General features: G+C 46.6%; 1 protein-coding gene across 2 annotated transcripts in view; it reads right to left on the bottom strand.

Annotated features, from left to right (window-relative positions):
- The window catches only part of ARHGAP35 (Rho GTPase activating protein 35), a 138870-nt gene extending 132205 nt beyond the window's left edge, over window positions 1-6665 (bottom strand). For both annotated transcript variants that reach the window (XM_041746450.1, XM_041746452.1), the window contains exon 1: window positions 6477-6665. The gene's annotated coding sequence lies outside the window, so the exon portion shown is untranslated. The remainder of the gene's footprint in view (window positions 1-6476) is intronic.
- Between the last annotated feature and the right edge of the window lie 11746 nt (window positions 6666-18411).

Genomic DNA, 18411 nt, shown 5'->3' on the forward strand with positions numbered 1-18411 from the left:
ATTATTATCTATAAAATAAGGCAGAATGGGAACCAACTAGTATAATCCCTTCAGTTTTCAAATGAAGAAACTGTAGCCCAGGGAAGTGAAAATGATTTGGCCAAAGTCATACAGCTAGTAAGCAGCAGAGCTGGAGCTAGACCAGAGATTCTTCATTATCAATTCAATATTCTTTACACCATAGGAAGCTGCCTTCAGTTGTTCAAATTTGATTTCTAAGTGCAAATATTACCATAGTGACCAGCAAAAGGACATTTTCCAGGTAAGAATGCACATTAGGAGAGCAAAAAAGGTATGAAATATCACAGATGCATAATGCAACAGTCACAACTGCCACAAATTTCATAAAATGAAAATGTTCATTTCAATAAAGGAAGATGAAGGAGATAGGCAAGTCTGGCTATTTTCAACTAAAGTAAATATTACTTTCCTGTGATGATGGTTCATGGCTGAAAGTACCTGGTTCTCTGCTAATATATCAACTTAATGGTGCTTCTTAGCACCATAGAAGCAAATAAATGAAAATCAGACTGACAGATGCCAAAAGTTATTTTCAAGAATTCTTCATAGACAAAACCTCATTAAAGCATTGTATCAAAAATTAAATAGAAATAAACTTCCAGGAAGATGAACATGAATGATTTGTTTGCATTTCTTAATACTAGCAATTCAAGTGCTATTCAGACACAGCTATTTGAGAGCGTAGGTCAACAATGACTCAGCTTGAAAGATTCTATATTGCTTTTAAAAGAGGTATATGGTTTTACTTATGTAGTGAATACAATCTGGGTGCCTCTCTCCCCCAAAATTATAAACTAATTTTCACATGAATGGCTGAAAAAGAGACGGTGTTTATGTTTGAAAAAAGTATACAACAAAGGCGATCCAGTTCAATTTACTGCAACCCTCAGAGAAAGAGCCCTTACCCCCAATTTGGGCCACAGGATTGATGTGGAGATGAATGGGAGGGGTGGAGGCGATGGAGGGGTAAAGAGCAGGACCAGGAGTCTAGTCCCAGTCCCAGCTCTAACTTGGTATGTGGTCCAGGACAATACTCTACAACCAGAGCTGGACAGCACACTAGACTTCATACTAGGAATGTGAAACCCAGAGAGGTGAAGTGATTTGTTCAAGGTTCCCACGAATTAGGTTAAGGCCTAGACCAGAAGGCCTTCTGCCTCTACTTCCAATATTCCTTCAATTATGACAGGAAAACTGTTACCATGCTCCATGCAAGTTCATTTTCCCAGCTGTAAATCAGGATTCTAGACTAGGCACAGGTTTTCAAGCTGTGTTGCTCCAAATCCAAGGGATTTCTGCTAGTCACCTTTCCTCTTCAAGACTCTCCAAGCTTCTGTATTTCATATAGTGTAAAAAGGAAATTTTAAACAACTAGACTAGATGGTCAATAAAATGTCACACAGACTGGGTAAATTAAGACACCCAGGTGGTGAATGACAATAGTCATAGTGGATCACAGGAAGGCCCTGCAGGAAGCTTACCACCTCTCAGAGGCCCCCACAAACTGAAGATGTGAAAACAGAAGAGACTAGAGGGAGATGGACAAACACTCTCTCACCATGTCAATCTCTATATTGACCTGCTGTATCTTCCTATCACACAAAGACTGAAGAAACACCTATGAGGCTGCAGTTTTACAGTCATCTGTGAATCCCTCACTTCTCCTAGACTGTCCTTTACCAAAAGTTACCATCAGGCCCATGGATTTACACACGGACAACTTCTTCCAAGTAACATGTATTGAGAAGAATGACTATTTTCTGATTATTTTTTAACTATCCTAAATGCTTTGGCCTTATTGTGCCAAGAAGATGGAAAAGAAAAGGGGGATATAAAAAAAGAAAAAGAAAAAAGAAAAAGAAAAGGGGGATATGGTCAAAAGAATAGTTAAAAAAAAAAAAAAGGAAGAGAAAAACTTTGATCAGACTAGTATTACAGAGATTTTCTAGGCACTGCAGGAGCCCCTGAAGATCTGCTACTTGGTTGAAGAGTCATCTACTGCTATCTCCTGCTCCACACCCCACCCCCAACTGGCATGTTAACTGTTCCAGAAGGCCAAGGCTACCACCTCAGATTTCTGTAGCACCCAATTCCATCATGAAAGCAAATGTTGACACTGAGGTTGGAGTCTCTGCTACCATTAGAGAAACATGACAATCTTTGTAACAGCAGTTACCAGTTTAGGAAGAAAACTCAGTCCTTTGTTGTTCTGTCTCCTCTCTTCAAATTATATAAACTTTGGCTTTGGCCATGAAGAAACTTTCTATGCTGCCAATGATGTTAAAAAACTCTAAAACACAAATTTCAGCAGTGCTGCACACACAGTTGTCTTCTTAATTAGCTATTACTTCCCCATTAAGAATAAAAAACAAAGGATCCTGGGTGGCTCAGCAGTTGAGCGTCTCTGCCTTTGGCCAAGGGCATGACCTGGAGTCCCAGGATCAGGATTGGGATCCAGTCCCGCATGGGGCTCCCAGTATGGAGTCTGCTTCTCTCTCTGGCTGTGTCTATGCCTCTCTCTCTCCGTATGTCTCTCATGAATAAATAAATATTTTTTTAAAAAGAAGAAAATTACTTATACCAACATGGAAAACATAAACTCTAAAATAAATTCATAGAATGAATGATGATTCACAAGGCCAAAATTCAAAAATGAATGGACCAGATGAACTGAAATTCTTAAGTCAATAATGATGAAGACACACACTATAGATAATTAAAATCACCAGACTCTTGTCAGAAAATTTAAAGTCCTGGGGATCCATCAGTGGCTCAGCGGTTTGGCTCCTGCCTTCGGCCAGGGGCATGATCCTGGAGTCCCGGGATGAGTCCCACATTGGGCTCCCTGCATGGAGCCTGCTTCTCCCTCTGCCTGTATCTCTGCCTCTCTCTCTCTCTCTCTCTCTCTCTCTCTCATAAATAAAATCTTAAAAAAAAAAAAAATTTAAAGTCCGAAGAACTCAGAAGCTACGGGAATTACTAGATCTATGATCTAGTCCCTCTTTTACTACATCATATACAAATACCCTAAAATTTGAGAAGTCAATGGTCCAATTCTGTAGATAAGAGTGAACGCTTTTTTATTTCAAGTGTTCACACAAAACTATTTCTAAATAAGTGCTGAAGTAAACAAAGTTTGATCATAGCTCAGTTAAGAAATAAAGTCCTTCCAGTAAATGTTCCTTCACAGCTGGATGGCTGTTTTAATATGCAATTGCCCTGGGCCACGCGAAAGGGGGGGCGGGGGAAATCAGGCTTTTGATTTACTTAAGAAATAAAATAAATAAACCTAGAACATACAAAGGTTCTCTTTCCCAAGGACAAAAAATGGTTAGATGGCTTTTCTGCAAAAAAAAAACACCTCTTTCTCTGAATAAATTTCCTAAACCCCACCCCTATCATAAGATCACTGAAGAAAAAGCTCCACAGCTAAGGTACATTTCTCAGGTAATAAAACCAAAAAATCTCATCGTATCAGCCAGTTCCTGGCACCCTTTCCTCACTCTACCAAATCAGGTCACTCACAAGGCTTGGAGAATGTCAGGGCCCACCCACATACTTCTACACCAAAGAGCGCCCCCACCCCCAACTCCAGCAAGGATCTGCCCAGAGGCATTCAGCTCCCCTGGTGGAGAGCGCCTGCAACACCAGAGGGCAGAAATCTGAGTGACACTTGGCACTCTCTCTTTCCACAAACAACCACAACGGGCTTTCCAAACTCAGGCCCTAATTATTTAAGACCAGGAAGCTGGAGCCTTCCTGGGGCAGAGGTGAAAAGAAATAAGCCCACCCTCCCAAAGGTCACACTACAAACCAGAGGCCATTAGGGAAGGCAACACTGCAGCTTTTGCAGCCCCAGAGCAGTAAACACCAAATGTGGCCATAACCCCCAGTGGGATTGGGGAGAACTTGAGAACTAGCATTTCCCCAGCCAGAGATAAAACAAAAATAAGACTGTCATGGGGTGGGGGTGGAGGAGAAGGGGGAAAAAGCACACTTCTAAGTTCTCCCAAGGCCTTGGAGGTGGAAGGGGGGAGAGGGTACAACTGTCTCTTTACAATAGCTCAGAGAAGGAGGGAGGGAATTAAAAGAATGACCTGTGAGCAGCTGCACTCTCCTGTCTCGAAGGACACTGTCTCGAAGGACACAAAGCTGCAAAGTCCAGGGATCTGAAACGGGCTGGGGAGCAAGATAGAAAAGAGGAGGAAAAAAAAAAAAAATGGGGCAATGGAAAGAGATCTACCCCCTCACCACCACTAACCTTGGTAGAAGTAGGGAAAATGGGGGAGACACTCCCAAGACTCCAGAGAGCTATAACCAGCCAACCAACCCCCACCTATCTACCCAGATCTCACAGGATCTCTGGGAATAAAACCCTGAGGGTGAGGGTGCCAAGTGAATCTGCAGCCTACACCAGAGCCTAGAGAACCCTAGGCTCAACTCAGACCCTTCCCCTCTGAATGCTGAAGACTGGATGCTAGAGGAACACAAGCCTCAAGAGGGGAAGCACTCAGTGGGAATGGGCGGGTCAAGGGTGGGGAGCTGGGAGAAACAAGCCTGACAGGAACCAAACAGAAGCCTGACAGGAACCAAGACAGAAGATGCTTGACAGGATACAAAGGGAAAGAAAAGGTGAGGAAACAAGTCAACAAGGAACAGAATTGGGAAATGGGTACCAAAAGCAGAGGGAAAATCTATCCAAGAAGTGAGATGGCTCCAAGAGGGAGCTGGGGAGTGGGGAGGCAGCCAGTGATAGGAAAAAATGGTTGAGAAGATCTCTTTACTATAGGGCAGAACTGGGAGAAGAAGAACTCAAAAAGAAGGTAAAAGGACAAAGGAGGGAGAACAAATACAAGAAAGGAAAGAGTGGAGGTTGAGATCTGAATCAAAATGGTGGGGGGAGAAGGAGGTCCAGGTGGAAAACCAGAATTAAGAGACAACACAGGTGGGATGCAATTACAGGAAGACCAGGATTAAAGAAACCATTCCAAGAGGGAACAGCTATAGTAAAGTTAAAATGGGTCAAAAAGATAGGTGGGCAAGTGGACAGCTCCAAAAAGGGCAGAGCTGGGAGGAAAACGTTAGAGCGGATGGGACAGAGCTGAGCAGATGCAAAAAAGGATCTGGGGCAGGTCTGTGAGATGCAGCAAAATGGGAAGGAAAGGGGTGATGGGTCAGGGAAGTTATCAAAGATTTACCAAGGTAAAGGGCAAGTTTAAGAAGAGCCAAAATAGAGAGGAGAGGACTCAGAGCAAAGAGGAGGCTAGAAGCAGATCTCAAGCAGAGAACAAGTGAAGGGGAAACAGGTCAAAGAAAGGGGGAGCGAATGAATGAGACAGCTCTACAGTGCCAACGAGGAGGTGGAGAGAAGAGGAAACCGCAGGAACACTGGGCAGAACTGGGGCCTGCAGGGCAGCACGGACGCTGCGGGCAGGCTGAGTTAGGGAGGTCAGAGAAGTGAATGGCAGAAATGAGAGCTGCAGGGTTTTGGGAGGGGAGGAGGCTGCTTCATGGAAGGCAGAGTCGAAAAGCAAGCAGGTTAGGGGCACAGCAAGATCTGAAATTGGGCAAAGGGCAGATCGGAAAGGTAGAAAGGTTTGGAAGAGAAATAAAGGTCTGAATGGCAAATGGGAGCAAGATCTGAGAAGCGGAGGAGGCAAGCATGGTGCATCTGAGTCCGAGAGGGGGCAAGGGGCCGAAATGAGGCATGGAAGGGTCGGAGAGCTGAGGAATATCCCTGGGGTGCAGCAGGCCCCCAAGTGGGCAGTAGAGCCCAAGAGGGAGGTGGAATTAACTCCAAGGAGACCTAAGGGCAAGCAGTGCCAAGACGAACAAGGTCTCAGATGGATCTCCAAGGAGGTGGAACTGCAGGTCCTAAAGGGACAGTTCCTGGGGGTGCAACAGAGGGCGGATAACAGTAAACGGGTCAAAGAAGGCAACAGATCTGGAAGGTGGTGAGAGTAGAATCGAAGAGGGGCAGGAGGGTCACGAATCCCAAAGTGAAGGTCCAGAATTCAGGGATGCAGAAGGGTCACTGAGGAGGTGGGTCCCAAGAGCACTGTAGAGTCCTGGAGGGGCGAAGGGCACTACCGAGGGCGGAAGAGGGAAGGGGGAGGTGCAGAATTGGGAGCAGAGTGGCTTAAGTGAGGAGGGGGTGGCCGCGACAGACACCGAGATCCCAAATGGGTCGGAAGGTGGGGGCAGACGCGGGGACAGCAGGCCTGGGGCGAGCAGGGACAGGTCCAAAAGGGCGGGCGGGCCCCGCGGGCCGGGCCGCAGCGCGAAGCAGCGGGGACGGCGGGGCCCGGGGGGCCTGGGGGGCCGCTCCCTCCCCTCCCCCTCCGGCTCCTCCATTGTTCGCGGGCTCCGGGCCCCGCGGTCCCCGCCTCCCCTTGGACCCCGCAGCGGGGCGGCGCCCGGCCTCGCCGCCGGGGCCCGCGAGCTCGCGCACTCACCAGCTGGGCGCCCTCAGCGCGGCTCCGGCCTCCAGGATCCCAGCAGCGACGACGGCGGCCCCGGCGCCATGTTCTGCTGCTCCTCGTCCAGCGGCGGCTGAGGCGGCGGCGGCGGCGGCGGCGGCTCCGGCGGCGGGGGGCCGGGCGGACCCTCCCTCGCAGGCTCCCTCCTCCGCCTCCTCCACCTCCTCCTCCCGCCGCGCCGCGGCTCTCCCTCGGGGCGGGGGGGCGGGGAGGGGAAGGGGGGAGGGGCGGGAACCAGGGGAGGGCGGACCAGCCTCGCTCGCTCGCTCCCTCCCTCCTTCGCAATGGCGACGGCGGCGCCTCCTTCCTGCGGCCGCCGCTCCCGCGCGCGCGCGCTCCTCGCTACTGCGCGTGCGTAGCGTGCGGACCGTTGCAAGAGGATAACGGCCCCGGGGTGCGCGCCGCCAGAGGATGACCGGCGCCGGGCAGGAGACGAAGTGAGGGCGGTATGCGCCCAAGGGGCTCAGTGCCACTACCGCGGCCTCTGGCTGGGAACGAGCGCGGAGACCATAATGCGCGTGCGCCCCAAAGAAATGCCGCTACTGCGGTGGCTGCGGCACGAGACAGCACCAGGGAGCCTGCGAGCAGGCAAAGGGAATGGGGCGGGCAAGTGCGCGTGCGCGGGAGAGACTGCCTGGCGCAAGGCGGAGGGAGTGGCCCGCGGGAGTCGCGCGCGCTCTTGCGCGCGCCAGAAGGAGCCGACCCCTCCTTGCGGGGGCTCGTGGAGAAAGCGGGAGGGGAGAGGCATGGCCCGGCTTTGGGGGCGGGGGCGAAGGGCGCGATCCCGCTCGCGCGGGACCTGACCAGCCAATGGGAGGTAAGGGGAGGTGGGTTTGCCGCGCGAGCCTCAGCCCCTGGGATAACGGAGGAGGTGAGATGGAGCGACGTAACGTGGGGCGGTGGGGCGGGGCTGAAGGGAAGGGAGAACACCCAGCGAGGGAGTTGATTGGAGGACACGAGGAGGCGTGGCCCTCCCCAGCCCAATCCAAGCCTAGCAATTTGTCGTTCCGGAAGGAGGGGCAGGGCTCGGGAGCGCGTGCTTTTTCCCTCCGCAGGGAAGAAAATGTGCGGGCAGCGCGCCCGTTGATACGACTTGTTCTGGATTCGGTGATCGCCCAGGCCCGGGAGAGAGACAGGGGTCCGCTCCTGCACGCAGCCCTGACCTCCGAGTCAGCATTGTGCAAATGACTGCAAATCAAATGTCAGTTTTGGCCCGTGCAGGGTAAACAGTAATGATGGGAAGGGGCACTGCTGTAACCCTTGAGTTCTTCTGAACTGAGGAGGGGTTCCTCTGGGACCCCTCCGGAAGTATGCATGGTGGAAGATGAGCGTTCTGGGCATGGAGTCAATATTTACGGAATGCGTGAAGAAAGGCTGTTTTCTATTGCATTTTGCGTGTTGTTTTTTTTTCTCAGTCTCTTCATACACAAAATGGAATAATCGTCGTACCTCCCTCGTAGGGTTGCTGAAAGGATTAAATGAGATAGATTTGTAAAGTGCTAAAAAGTATTACTTTAGAAAAATTGATAGGCACAATTACAAATACTGACGTTTTATTTATTCTTTTAAAGTAATCTCTTCTCTCTCTCTCTGTGTCTATCATAAATAAAAATAAATAAATCTTAAAAAAAAAAAAAAACTGGGGATCCCTGGGTGGCTCAGCGGTTTGGCGCCTGCCTTTGGCCCAAGGGCGCGATCCTGGAGTCCTGGGATCGAGTCCCGCGTCGGCTCCCGGTATGGAGCCTACTTCTCCCTCCTGTGTCTCTGCCTCTCTCTCTCTCTCTCTCTCTCTCTGTGTGTCTATCATAAATAAAAATAAATCCTTTAAAAATAAATAAATCTCTACACCCAACGTGGGGTTCGAACTCAATCCAGAGATCAAGTCGCATGCTCTACTGACAGCCATCCAGGTACCCTTTATGCCCTCAAGTTTTAAAGTATCCCATTAAATAAAGTTTTTTTTTATTATTGATCAGAGTCCTTTCCCTTGACTTTTCTGACTTAGCTTTTTTTTTTATGTATATAATCCGGTTTTTAGTTGTGTATTTTTGTTGTTTTTTAAGTACTGTGAGCCAAACCAATCAAGTGTGTGGCCCAGGTTTTCTTTAGGCTGTCACCACAAACCTTAGTTTGTAAATGATTTTTAGATCACTTGAGGGAACAAGGGAACACTTGAGGAATTCCCCACCTCAAATTAATATGTCTTTATAACTCTAATGCCATGTTCAGGTTGTCCAATTCTTAGAAAGACTGTGAACTGGCAGCACCTAGAATAAAGAAGACTGGTTTCCCGCTGGACCTAGATGTCCCTCTCTGTCTTTTGGAGCCTGTCAACTCTACCCTGTCCTTCAATGCCCAGCTTAACATCACTTCCTCAGGGATCCCTGGGTGGCGCAGCGGTTTGGCACCTGCCTTTGGCCCAGGGCGCGATCCTGGAGACCCGGGATTGAATCCCACATTGGGCTCCCGGTGCATGGAGCCTGCTTCTCCCTCTGCCTGTGTCTCTGCGCACCCCCCCCCCTCTCTCTGTGACTATCATAAGTAAATAAAAATTAAAAAAAAAATCACTTCCTCAAAGTGGCTTCCCAGATTTGGCTTGAGTCCTTATTTGATGAAAACAGTATTTTATGCTAGGCGACATTTTAAACACTTTAAACATATTAACTCACTTAATTCTCAACATCTTATGAGTAGATTATAGTGGTTATGGTTCTACTAAACTAAGGCACAGAGAGTTACACAGCTAGTCAGTGGCAGATTTGAAATTAAACCTCAGGCAGTGGAGGTCAGATGACTACACACTTATTGCTTCTTCATGGCACTCCACCAGGGCTTGAAATTCTGTATTGGTATCACCATTTTATGTGTGAGCCCTCTGAAGGCAGGAGTTCTGTCTGGCTAGTTCTTCAGTCTGGCAAATAGCCCACAATAAATACTTATTAATAAATAAATGAATAAATCCCATGCTAAACAAAGGAGATGGCTGAAAAGACAATTCTTGTCCAATGAGTAACTCCTACCTATCTTTGAGACGCTAGTTCATATGACCCCTCTTCCAGGAGGCCCTCCTAACCCACAGGCTGGTTCAGGCACGCCCTCTACGTTCCCATAGCCCTCTTGGATCCTCCATACAATCCCTGACCATCCTGGGCTGTCCCTGTCTAGTGACGGGCCCTTCTGTCCCAGCGGACTGCGAACCCAGTGAGCGCAGAGCAGGGGCTGTCTGAGTCAATGCTGATGCGTCCAGCACAGGTCCAGGCACGAGGCAAGGGCTCATGCAGTGTTTCCTTGAGTGAACGTTCGTTCAGAACTCTCAAGGAGCGCCTTCCCAGCTCTCCAATTCTTTCCTGTGCACTGGAGGGCCAGTGTTAGCTGAGCAAGCCAACCACAGGAAGCAGGCTTCCCTGGGGGCAGCCGCCCCCGCACACCCGGCTAGCTTCCACTCCAGGATAAATAAACAACCGAGTAAACAATTAGCTGACAGAGAAAAGTGCCGACTGCTGGCCTGGGCCGCTGTCAAGATTTCCCAAGCATCACCCTGAAAGGCCCCGAGGACTGGACGTCACACCACCCAAAGTAGCAGCGTAGGTACAAGGCAGGGCCTGGGGTTCTGGACCCTAATTGGAGAAATGCACAGCCAGAAAAAATCCCCAAAAGAGTTTTGCAAAGAGGGTGAATGTGCTGGAGGAAATTCTCTCTACGTTTCTCAGAGCGTGAAAAGAATCTGACAGAGGGTGGGGACCAGGTCTGCGCTCGTCCAAAAGTCAGTGAGCTCACAGCGCCTCCTACAATCCGAAGCGGGGAAGCTGCGTCTAGCTGAGGCCGCGGGGGATGGCAGAGAGCGGTGAACTCTTTCGCCATTGGTCGGAAGGGCAGCCAATCGCGGGGAAGGAACGCAAGGCGGGGATGCTCGGATGCACTGCGGGATCCCGCCGCCCTGCCAGTGGTTGGACACGCAGTGGGCACGCACTACATATCTGATGGAAGGATGGATGACAAATCTCTCCATTTCTATAGAACTTGAAAATTGAAATATGGAACGGAGAAGGACACAAATGACAACTGTACAGCCCGATGAATAATTCACAAAGACACCCCCCCCCCGTAACCTGTACCCAGATAAAAACACAGAATGTGACCAATCGCTCAGGAACCCCCCCTCCAACCCGTTCTAGTCACTCCCTCCGCTTCACGATGAAAACCTCTATCCCGATTTCTAGGGCTGTAGATTAGTTTTGCCCGTTTTTATACCTTATATAAATGAAATTGTGCAAGTGGACTATTTTAATCCACGTTGTTAGACTTATCCACGTTCATTCGATCTTTCATTCTCAATGCTGCGTAGTATTTCACTATGTGAATGAAATAAAATATATTGATCCATTCTAGTTTCGGCGAGCATCTGGGTAATTTCCACCTTGGGGCTATTAAGAACACTGCTGTTATGACCGTCTAGAATATGTCTTTTAGGGATCCCTGGGTGGCTCAGCGGTTTAGTGCCTGCCTCCGGCCCAGGGGGTGATCCTGGAGTCCTGGGATCGAGTCCCACATCAGGCTCCCTGATGGAGCCTGCTTCTCCCTCTGCCTCCCTCTCTTTGTGTCTCATGAATAAATAAAATATTTTTAAAAATAGAATATGTTTTTTAGTGGGGCACGTGGGTGGTGTAGTCAGTTAAGGATATGACTCTCGCTTTTGGCTCCGGTCATAGTCTCAGGGAGACTCCATCTTATCAGATGGAGCTCCCAGTAGGAGTCTGCTTGAGAGTCTCTCTCCCTCTCTGTCCATCCTGCTCGTGCTCACTCTCTCAGAAAGCAGAAAGAAAGAAAGAAAGAAAGAAAGAAAGAAAGAAAGAAAGAAAGATTTTTAAAAAGTCTTTTGGTAAACATATGTATTCATTTCTGCTAGCTAAGTACCTGAGTGAAGCTGCTGGTCACAGAGTGCATGTGTGTTCACCTTCCCCAAAGGGGATATACTAATTTTCATCCCAGGAATCATGTGTAAGAATTTCAGCTGATCCACCTTTTCTATCTTTTAAATTTAATTATGGCCATTCTAATGATTGTGTAGTTGTATCTTTTGTAGTCTTCATTTGTCTTTCCCCACGTTGAGCATCTTTTCATGGATGTGAAAGCCATCTGAATAGCAGCTTTTGTGAAGTCTGTTCAAATCTTTTGCCCATTTTCCCATTGTTATACATTACTCTCTTTAATTATTTTAAGTTATGTAATACTACATGAATTTCTTGTCCTTGCAAGAAATGAAAATACTCCAGATAAAATCCAGTCTCCATGGAAAATCCAAACTCATCCTACTTGCCTCCCCAGAAATGTGTTTTCTTCTATACCTCTCTATACACTTACATGAATGCAGCATAGTATAGTGTCTTGAGGCATTGACTCTGGAACCAGAATGCTTGGCCTACTCCATCATTTACAATAGTTGCGTGACTGGGGCAAGTTGCTCAACTTCTGTGTACCTCAATTTCCTCATGTTTATTTTTTTAAAGATTTTATTCATTTATTTATGAGAGACACAGAGAGAGAGAAAGAGGCAGAGACCCAGGCAGAGGGAGAAGCAGGCTCCATGCAGGGAACCCGATGTGGGCTCGATCCCAGGTGTCCAGGATCAGGCCTTGGGCTGAAGGAGGTGCTAAACCGCTGAGCCACCTGGGCTGCCCAATTTCCTCATATTTAAAATGGGATTGACAATATTAATACCTACATCACAGGGCTGTTTTGAGGTTTCTATTTTTTAAAGATTTTTTAAAAGATGTTTTATTTATTCTTTAGAATACACAGACAGGAGAGAGAGAGAGAGAGGCAGAGACACAGGCAGAGGGAGAAGCAGGCTCCATGCAGGGAGCCCGACGTGGGACTCGATCCCAGGATCCTGGGATCATGACCTGAGCTGAAGCCAGATGCTCAACCATTGAGCCACCCAGATGTCCCCTGAATTTAATTTCTTATTAAGGTTGAAGAACATTGCATTGTATATATTACATCTTGTTTAGCCATTCATCAGTTAAGGGACATTTGGACTTTTGGGTACTGTGAATAATGCTGCTAGGAACATTGGCGTACAGGAATTTGAATCCCTGTTTTCAGTTACCTGGAATATATGGTCAAACATAAAACTGCTGTAACATGTGGTAATTCTACATTTAACTTTTTTGTGGAACCACCAACCTGTTTTCCACAGTGGCTGCACCATCCTCCATTTCTACCAGCAATGTACAAGGGTTCCAGTTTTCCTACATCTTTGCCAACACTTACTGCTATGGGTGGTTGTATTCTTTTGTTTTTCATAGTAGCCATCATAAAGGTTGTGAAGTGGTATCTCATTGTGGCTTTCATTTGCATTTCCTCCAGACACTAGCGATGCTGAGCATATTTCCCTATGCTTATTTGCCATTTGTATAGCTTCTTTGGAGAAAAGTCTATTTGAGTCCTTTGCCCATTTTTGAATTGAGGTTTGTGGTTGTTGAGTAGTAGGAGTTCTCCATATACTCTGGATAGCAAGCCCTTATCAGATATATGCTTTGCAAAAATTTTCTTCCATTCTGTGAGTTGTCTTTGCACTCTCTTGATAGTGTCCTTTGATGCACAAAAGCTTTTAATTTTGATGCACAGGGTTTTTTTCCCTTATGTTGCTTATGAGTTTGGTATCAGATGGATCGCATAGCTTTTAAAAAAGAAAAATGTGGCAGACATTACCTTAGTCAAATGATCACACTCACGAAGGAAGAGACAAACCAGCATCACATATCCATCATTGGATACTCTGAGAAGTACACAGGATCTTTCTGTGATATTCCTGCCCCAAAATGTCAAACCTGAATCTAATCATGAAGAAACATCAGACAAACCCAAATGAAGGGACATTTTGCAATATAGTTGATGTGGACTCTTCAAAAATGTAAATGTCTTGAAATACTGACAAAGCAAGGAAACTGGTTAAGGATCAAAGAAAGCTAAACGAACATGACAATTAAATGCCACCTTCAGGAGCACCTGGGTGGCTCAGTGGTTGAGCATCTGCCTTTGGCTCAGGTCATGATCCTGAGTCCTGGGATCCAGTCCCACATCCGGCTCCCTCTGCCTGTGTCTATGCCTCTCTCTGTGTGTTTTTCATGAGTAGATAAATTAATAAAATCTTTTAAAAAATGCCACCTGCAATCCTGGATTGGATTCTGGAACAGAACACAAAAAAACAAAACAAAAAACCTTGGGGTGCGTCAGTGGCTCAGAGGGTTAGCGTCCAACTCTCGATCTTTTTTTTTTTTTTTAAGATTTATTTATTTATTCATTCAGAGAGAGCTAAGAGAGAGGCAGAGACACAGGCAGAGGGAGAAGCAGGCAACATGCAGGAAGCCCAATGTGGGACTTGATCCTGGGTCTCCAGGATCACACCCGGGGCTGCAGGCGGCGCTAAACCGCTGCGCCGCAGGGGCTTGCCCCCAACTCTCGATCTTAACTCAGTGTTTGATATCAAGGTCATGAGTTGAAGGCCCAGCATGGAGTCTACTTTAAAAAAAATAAAATAAAGAAAAGAAAAAAAGTAAAAATCTATAAGGCATATTACTGGGATGATCAGGGATATTTTGTTTTATTTTTTAAAGGATATTTTAATATAGGCCTATATTAGATTATAGTGTAGTATTAATGTAAAAATTCCCTACATGTGATCATTGTGTCATTATGGAGGAGGCTAAGGAGATGTCCTCTTTTATGAAAGGAACATATTGGGGCAGCCCGGGTGGCTCAGTGGTTTACCACCGCCTTCGGCCCAGGGTGTGACCCTGAAGACCCGGGATCAGGATTGGGATAGGGATTGGGATCGAGTCCCACGTGGGGCTCCCTGTGTGGAGCCTGCTTCTCCCTCTGCCTATGTCTCTGCCAGTCTCTCTGTGTGTCTCTCATGAATAAATAAATAAAATCTTAAAAATAATAATAATAAAATAAATTTTAAAAATTAAAAAAAAAAATGTTTCCAGGGCACCTGGGTGGCTCAGTCAATGAAGCATCTGCCTTTGGCTCAGGTCATGATCTAGGGGAGATTGAACCCTGAGTCGGGTCCCTGCTTCTCCCTCTCCCTTTGCCCCCACTCCATGCTCATGCTCTCTATCTCAAATCAATAAATAAAATCTTTTAAAAACTGGCTCCAGGGGATCCTTGGGTGGCGCAGCGGTTTGGCGCCTGCCTTTGGCCCAGGGTGCGATCCTGGAGACCCGGGATCGAGTCCCACGTCGGGCTCCCGGTGCATGGAGCCTGCTTCTCCCTCTGCCTATGTCTCTGCCTCTCTCTCTCTCTCTGTGACTATCATAAGTAAATAAATAAAAAATAATAAAAGATTAAAAAAAAACTGGCTCCAATAAATAAATACACAGAAAGTAAATGCACTCTGCCCCCAACCCTCGCCCCTGCAACATTAATCAATGGTTGGTTAACATGCACTCATTTTCTGATCTCAGCTCAAATGTCACTCCCTCTGTGGAAGCTGTCTCTAACATTTCAGCTAGGCCAGGTGCCTCAACTATAAGCAGTTGTGACAGCCAGGCCCCTCAGATGAATTGCAGTAATTCTCACTACGTATTATTGTCCCTTGCTATGTAAGATATGGTTGATCTGTGTACCAACAAGATATGGCCCAAGTGAAAGGGCGTGACGGCTGAGGCAAGGTCATAAAAGACATTGCTGCTTTGGCCTTGCCCTTTCTTGGATCATTCACTCTAGGGGAAAAATAGCTGCCATATGAGGACACTCATGTGTCCTTGTGGGAAGGTCCATCTGGTGAGGAACTGAGTCCTCCTGTCAAGAGCCAGCATTTAGGGCACTCTCTCTGTCAATAAATGAATAAAATGTAAAAAAAAAAAAAGAAAAAGAAAAAAAAGACAGCATTAATTGGGCAATCCTAGGAGTGACCCATCTGGATGAATGCAATCGAGCTTTCAAATGACTGCATTCCTAGCTGATGTCTTTTTTTTTTTTTTTAAGGTTTTATTTCATTTTAGTTTTTAAAGATTTTATTTGAGAGAGAGCCAGAGGACAGCAGGGGGAGGGGCAGAGGGACAGGAAGAAGCAGACTCCCTGCTGAGTAGGGAGTCCAATGCAGCTCCATCCCAGGACCCTGAGATCATGACCTGAGGCAAAGGCAGATGTTTAACTATCTGAGCCCCCGAGGTGCCCCCACCCCCACCAGCTGATGCCTTGATTGCAACCTCGTGAGAGACTCCAAGCTAGAACCACCCAGTTAAACTACTCCCAAATTCCTGACCCACAGAAACTGAGTGAGATAAGAAATATTGTTTGCGAAGTAGATTTTTTTTTTAAGATTTTTATATATTTATTCATGAGAGACACAGGGAGAAGGCAGAGACATAGGCAGAGGGAAAAGCAGGCTCCCTGTGGGAAGTCTGATGTGGGACTTGATCCCAGGACCCTGGGATCACGCGACCTGAGCCACCCAGGCGTCCCTGCGAAGAAGTTTTAAATAAAATTTACTTGCATAATGTCCTTTAAGTCTGTTTTCTCTGCCAGACCATGAATGTTGTCTGGGCGGGGAGTGTCTGTTTTCTTGATACCTGTTCATTCATTCATTCGACAAATGTTTACTTAACACCAGACTTGTACTAGGCTCTGAGCTGAACCCTGGAAATCAGGGCTGGAATAAGGTGAGGCAAGCAAGGTATCCAGGGTACAAACTTCAAGGAGATGCTTACTTTCAGGCTTGTGCAAGGGCTGGGTCAGCACCTAAGAGTGAGTGCTCTTTTAAATTTTACACCCTGGGCACCTTGTTTACCTTATCTCAGTCCCAGTTCTATTAGAGATAGAGCAGTGCACGAGATAGAAATGATCCTTAACCTTTTTTTAAAAAAAGATTTTTATTTATTTATTCATGAGAGACACACAGAGAGGGAGCGAAGCAGAGACACAGGCAGAGGGAGAAGCAGGCTCCATGCAAGGAGTCCGATATGGGATTTGATCCTGGGACTCCAGGATCATGCCCTGGGCCGCAGGCAGGCGCTAAACCACTGAGCCACCCAGGGATCCCAATCCTTAACCTTTTTTTGCCCTTGCAATAATTCCATAGCGGTGTGTTGGTTCTTCTGCTGATACTATACTTTTAATTTACATTGTTCTATTATATGCTTTGTTTCTATTAGGATTGAGTCTTTCTTCAGTATCTATAGTAATACTTTATTGAGTGCTTACCAAGTGTCACCATATTCTAGATGATGTAGATACGTTAATAGACAGCGTCCCTGCCCTCAACCACCTAATGGGAGATGTAGACAACACGGTTCCCAGTGAAATCATTAAAAATTGTAATAAAGGCTATTGTTACCAGATCAAAGCAGGTCCCCTCCTCTGTGAGTTATAGACAGAGATTACACCAGGTGGAGTTACCACACAAAGTCATCATTGTTTGTACAAATAAGGAGATTACGGGGAAAAATTTCCAAAGGTGTGACTCCCCAAACAAGGGTAAGCAGCCTCCTTTCATGAGGGGCTTGGGATGAATATTCCTCATCCCTCAGAGAGGGGGGCACCTGGATGGCTCAGTGGTTGAACATCTGCCTTTAGCTCAGGTTGTGATCCCTGGGTCCTGGATCAGGTCCCACATCAGGCTCCCTGCAGGGAGCCTGTTTCTCCCTCTGCCTATGTCTCTGCCTATCTGTGTGTCTTTCATGAATAAATAAGTAAAATCTTTAAAAAGATACTCAGAGAGGAATTTTAACGTTATAATGAAGCTGAGGTAATTATTAGGCATTTTCTGACTCATCTGCACAGGCATCTTATCCTCCAATATTTCTTTTCCTGTTCCAGCAATTCATTATAGTTAGTTTCTTTTCTTTCTTTCTTTCTTTTTTTTAAATAACTGGGTGAATCTTTTTTTTCTGTTTTTTTTTTTTTTTTTTTTTTTAAGATTCTATTTATTCATTCATGAGAGACACACACAGAGAGAGAGGCAGAGACACAGACAGAGGGAGAAGCAGGCTCCATGCAGGGAGCCCGATATGGGACTCGATCCCGGGACTCCAGAATCATGCCCTGGGCCAAAGGCAGGCGCCAAACCGCTGAGCCACCCAGGGATCCCCCTATAGTTAGTTTCTTAAGGATGAAAGTGAGAGGCAGAAGCTTCTAGGAGTTTCCTGAACTACAGGGGACCATGGGTCTCCCCAGTGACACTACTAAAAAAAATCAAACTAACCTATAGAATTGTTGGGGATAGGAGAAGGGGACCTTTGTACCCAGGGTCCTCTATGCAGGTCTGTGGAAGTGGTGTTTAAGGTAAAAGAAGAAAAAAGGCCAACCACAGAATGAATGAGGGAAGGTCATGTAGGGAATAGCAAGTGTAAAGGAAAGTCGCATAGTTAGGAAAGAACTTGGCCCATTTGAGTAACTGAAAGACAACTGTACCCTATTACCTGATGTATGTTAACAATGAGCCTTCATGATGTTAACTAGCATGTATTGAGCGCTTACGAGGTGTCAAACACAGTGATAAGTACTTTGGAAACTTACTGAGGCTTTATAAAGATTTTTATTTTATTTATTTAAGAGAGACACACAGAGAGGCAGAGACATAGGCAGAGGGTTAAACAAGCTCCCTCTAAGGAGCCTGATGCAGACTTGATTCCAGGACCCCGGGTTCATGACCTGAGTCAAAGGCAGACGCCCAACCACTGAGCCACCCAGGTGCCCCCTTACTGAGGCTTTAAAACAACCATACTGTGGTGACCTCTTGATCACTCCTGTTTACAGATGAAGAAACTGAATTTAGAGGTGAAGTCATTGTCCCAAAGTCCCCTGGTAGGAAATGCAGTGATAGGATTTGTACACAGTTCTGACTCTCAAAATAATTATCTTAAACCACTGTCCATCTCCCATAGGGAAACATTTGAGATAT

The sequence above is a fragment of the Vulpes lagopus genome, chromosome 2, assembly GCF_018345385.1.
Source record: "Vulpes lagopus strain Blue_001 chromosome 2, ASM1834538v1, whole genome shotgun sequence".
In the NCBI taxonomy this organism is placed as follows: Eukaryota; Metazoa; Chordata; class Mammalia; order Carnivora; family Canidae; genus Vulpes; species Vulpes lagopus.